The sequence below is a fragment of the Primulina huaijiensis genome, chromosome 4, assembly GCF_012295235.1.
Source record: "Primulina huaijiensis isolate GDHJ02 chromosome 4, ASM1229523v2, whole genome shotgun sequence".
Classification (NCBI taxonomy): domain Eukaryota; kingdom Viridiplantae; phylum Streptophyta; class Magnoliopsida; order Lamiales; family Gesneriaceae; genus Primulina; species Primulina huaijiensis.
The window spans coordinates 22117643-22122894 of NC_133309.1; positions in this window are offsets into that span (position 1 = coordinate 22117643).

The window sequence follows — 5252 nt, forward strand, 5'->3', positions numbered from 1 at the left end:
ACGGAAAATCAAAGTCTCCGATCCTAAGAAAGAACTGAAGCCAGACATTCAATTGTTGGCTGATATTGTTGCCAAGGGCATTCTGGCAAAGGCTGGTTCATTTGCAGCCCTTACTCTTGAAAAATTTCAAGCCATGACCGTGATATTGGCAGAGAAGAAAATGAACTGGAGGCATATTATTTTCAGTATTTTGCAAAATATGCTTCAATCTACCAAGCAGTCCAGAGGTTATGCAGTTCAAATCAGTTATCTACTGAAAACAAAAGGTTTAGTGGCTGACAATGCTGAAAAGCTATCCGAGTTTAAGGTATTCTCTGCCAAGAACATATTGCCACCAAAAACCAAACTGGAACTGTCTCCTGATCAATTCGTGAAGATCAAGAAAGAGATTGGGACGCATCAGGCTGCTCCCAAATCAGTTAAAAAGGCTAGGTCTCAGGCCCAACTGAAATCTGCCAAGAGGAAACTGATTGTCAGTGGATCAGATTCTGAGGAAACACCTTTTCAGCTGATCACCGAGAAGCAAAGGACTCAGAAAACAAAGCCAGTGGCTTCGCTGACAGCTGTTCCTGAGAAACCAAAGGCATCAGATACTCAACAGCCTATTCAGGCTGTTCCCTTGACAGCAATTCCTGCTGATAAGGAGAAAAAATCAGCAAANTTCCAAGCTGAACACATTTATCAAATTGGAGACGGATCAGGAACTTGTTATTCATGAAGGAAATTCAGAAGATGAAGAAGCTGATTCACCTTCTCGGCACCGTGAACCATCTCCTGAACAAGCTGCTACAACTGACGAGCCAGTTCAGAATGTGACTCAACCTACTGCTGCTGATCATCAAATGTATTTAGAAGCTGACTTGACACTTGCAAATGTTGATGAGATCATTCAGCTAGTAGTGAAAGAACTCCCAACCAATGCAGCTTCAACAGAATCAGTTGATATCTCAACTGATCAAGCACTTGTTACATCTCCTCTCGTTGTATCTGCTGAACAGGAGGTTCGAACTGATGTGATCATTCAATCACATGATGAGCGGACTGAAGTCAATGATGTCACTGAGGAAACTAAGTTGCCTGATTATCCGCAGAAAGACTCAGTTAACCAACAGCCAGAACAATCAGTCACTGATCCATCGACTGAAACACAACTGACTCAGCCAGATAGCCCTTCTATTGCTCTTATTCTACCTTCTTCCCTTCAAGTCCAACAAGAAGTACAAATGGAGGATGCGCCTGAGCTTACACAAGAGGTTCCAGAGGTATCTGAAAGAACTTTGGCGATATTTGATCAACCCTCCAGAAAACAAGAACCAGGGACGTCTGAACAAGCCTCTCCTCCTCCTTCCTCCGACATGGATTTAGTCCTTGAAGAAATTCAGAACATGCAGCACAATATGCAGCAGATGATTACTGAAATAAAGAAAATTCAATCCACACAATTATCTCATACTGTCAAATTGGATTCTTCAACTCAATTTGATTCAGCAAAACTGAAAGCTATTCAAGCAAACATGGAGTCTCTTACTCGAACTGTGCTTGAGTTGAAGAATAACAAAGGTCTAGCTCAAAGTCTCTACACAACTCAGGATGTCATCAGTCAAAGAGTTAAGCGACTAGAATCTTCTGTTTCAAATAAACTAGATTTGATGCAGACTCTTTTCCAATCTACCGCCTCAAGTATCTCCTCAGATGTCAAAATTCTTTCCATTGACGTTCGAAGACTATCTGAGGAGGTGGCTCTGTTTGACAAAAAGGGGGAAGAAATCAAAGAAATGCTAGAACAGCAGAAGAAATCCTCTTTTCAGAAGTAGCCATTTCTGTACTCATGAAGTACATGATTCAGTTGATCAATCTCCTATTTTATCTACATATATGATTAAGTTGATCAATCTCTTATTTTATCTACATATATGATTCAGATGATCAATCACTTATTTTATCTATAAAAGAATTCAGTTATTATTATTTGCTGAGTTTTGTCAAACACCATAAAGGCAGAAATTGTTGAAAACCAAATTCTGGATTCTGGAGTTTGACAAACTGATCAACCAACTGATAAGCGCAAGTACATTCAACAACTGGACTTAATAACTGAAATCAGCTAACTGATCAGTTGGAAACTGATTTATGCTAAAGCACCCTTCAACTGAACATGTCTCGGGAAAGAACGATCAACCGACAAAGAGACATAGAAGATTGCAATGCCGTACTTAAATCAATACAGCTTAGAACAACGCATTTCTGCGAAAGCAGTTAAGACGCCGCATCACAATAAATGAAGGAAACAATATCCAAGGAATAAGCAAGTAAAAAATCAATGGATACAAAGATTCAAATTCATCTCAAGTTACCGTTGGAAAGGAAGCATATAAATAAGTGAACAAAGCAGCTGAGAAGCAGAACCATCAACGCATTATTGAAGCTTGCTGTTACGCTGCTAAAATCACAATTCACAGCTCACGTATATCAGATATATCAGTAGCATCTAAAGCTACACTTTGAGCGTGTTAGCACTTTGTAATTCAATCAAGAATATATCAGTTGTGCTAAGATCAGTCACGAACTGATAAAAGCTGTTGTATGCTAAGAGTTTCAGTTTTGGCAGTGTTAAGTCCAAACTGAAGTGGGTCAGTACAAGTCTTGTATTCGATCAAAGTCTTTTAGTGGAAATCCTATCCTTGAGATAGAAGGGGTGACGTAGGAGTGATTGAAATCTCCGAACATCCAGAAACAATCCTTGCGTACTTTATTTCAGTTTTGTATTCTATCTTTCAGTCAATTATTTTCCGCAACTACTCTTAGTTTAACTGATTGTCATTGACCAACAAGATTCCCAGAATCAGTTTGTCACCAAACTGAATTCAAAATTCGAAAAGATTCATTTTAATTGTGAGTGTTTATTCAACCCCCCTTTCTAAACACTCTTGATACGTTAATCGATCCTATCACAAGGGAAACATAAGAAAGTACATCATGGAGATTTATAATCTTGCTTAGAAATTGAAGGCACTAAAGTTGGATTTGCACGAGGAGTTACTTGTGCATCTCATCCTGATTTCTCTTCCGGTTCAGTTCAACCACTTTAAGGTCAGTTTTAACTGTCAGAAGGAAACGTGGAGTTTGAATGAACTGATTTCTCACTGTGTCCAAGAGGAAGAGAGATTGAATCAAGAGACGACAGAAAGTGCTCATTTGGCAAGCACCTCTAAGGACAAGGGCAAGAAAAGAAAGAATGTAAATGCTGCGGGTCCGAGTGATAAGAAACAACATAAAGGTGGTGACCTTTGTTTCTTCTGCAATAAACCCGGACACATGAAGAAGGAGTGTGCCAAGTATCGTGCCTGGCGTGAGAAGAAAGGTACATTTCTTAATTTGGTTTGTTCTGAAATTAACTTAGCTTCAGTACCTAGAAATACTTGGTGGTCAGATTTCGGTGCTACTACTAACATCAGTATTTCAATGCAGGGTTGCCTGAGCTACCGAAATCCAAGTGATGCTGAAAGAAGTATCTATGTGGGCGATGGAAAGTCGGTAGAAGTGGAAGCAATTGGTCATTTTAGATTGTTGCTTTGTACTGGTTTCTATTTGGATTTAATGGATACTTTTGTTGTACCGTCGTTTAGACGGAATTTGGTTTCTGTTTGTTATTTGGACAAATCTGGTTACAATTGTTCCTTTGGAAACAATCAGTTTATGTTATCTATTAATTCTAATGTTGTTGGAACTGGTTCACTTATGCAATATGACAATCTCTATTTGCTTGATACAAATGCTTCATATCATGAAACCCTAAATGTTGAATCGAAAGGTACAAAACGAAAGTTAAATAATGATAATTCGGGTGCATTATGGCACAAGCGCTTAGGTCACATATCTAGAAATAGAGTTGAACAACTTGTGTCGTATGGAATTTTAAATTCCATTGATTTTACGGATTTTAATGTTTGTATTGAATGCATTAAAGGAAAACAAACCAAAGGCAAGAAATTAGGTGCATATCGGGCTACGAAAGTCTTAGAATTGATACATACAGATGTTTGTGGACCGTTTCCAACACCTTCTTGGAATGGTCAACGCTACTTTGTATCATTCATAGACGATTTTTCGAGATATGCATACATATTTATTATTCATGAAAAGGCTCAAACATTGGACGTGTTCAAGTCATTCAAGGTTGAAGTTGAAAATCAACTCGACAAAAGGATAAAGAAAATAAAGTCTGATCGTGGTGGTGAATACTATGGTCGGTACGATGGTTTGGGTGAACAACGTTCAGGGCCTTTTGCCAAATACCTAGATGAGTGTGGTATCGTCCCATGCCGGGCTCTCCAAGCATGAATGGTGCAGCAGAAAGACAAAATCGCATGCTACAGGACATGGTAAGGAGTATGGTTAGCCATTCATCCTTGCCGGAATCACTCTGGGGTGAGACACTAAAGATGGCAGCATACATTCTGAATAGAGTGCCGACAAAAGCAGCTGCTAAAACACCTTTTGAGCTTTGGTTGGGGCGAAAGCCCAGTCTGAAGCATTTTCACGTTTGGGGATGTCCAACTGAGGCGAGGCCTTATAGGCCACATGAGAATAAGTTGGATCCCAAGACTGTGAGCAGCTACTTTATTGGCTATTCTGAGCGATCAAGGGGCTATAAGTTTTACGATCCCAAATCAAGGTCAATTTTTTAGACGGGTACAGCTATATTCTTCGAAGATATTGAGTTTGGGGGGAAGAATAAAATAAAGGACTTTGTCTTTGAGGAAGAATCAACTTCCACTACGGTTAATGAGGAGTTGATTCCTAATTCGATTGCTTTAGACAATGATCAGGATTCCACTCTGGTCATGAATAATATCGGAATTCCAGAAAATCAAGACATCGTTGATCTCTCAGAGGTACAAACTCAACAACCTCTTGAAAAAGTGATTGAGGTCCAAGTGCCATTGCGGCGGTCCACGAGAGAAAGGAGAAGTGCTATTTTGGATGACTATGTAGTATTTCTTCAGGAACATGAGGATAATGTTGGCATGATGGAAGATGATCCTATCAACTTTCGTCAAGCCATAGAAAGTTCCAATTCGGTAAAGTGGGTAGAAGCAATGAATGAGGAGTATAAGTCAATGCAAGACAACAAAGTTTGGGAACTTGTCCCACTACCAGAAGGTACAAAACCTGTTGGTTGTAAATGGATTTTTAAGACCAAAAGGGATTCAAACAGTAATGTGGAGAAGTATAAAGCTCGTCTTGTGACA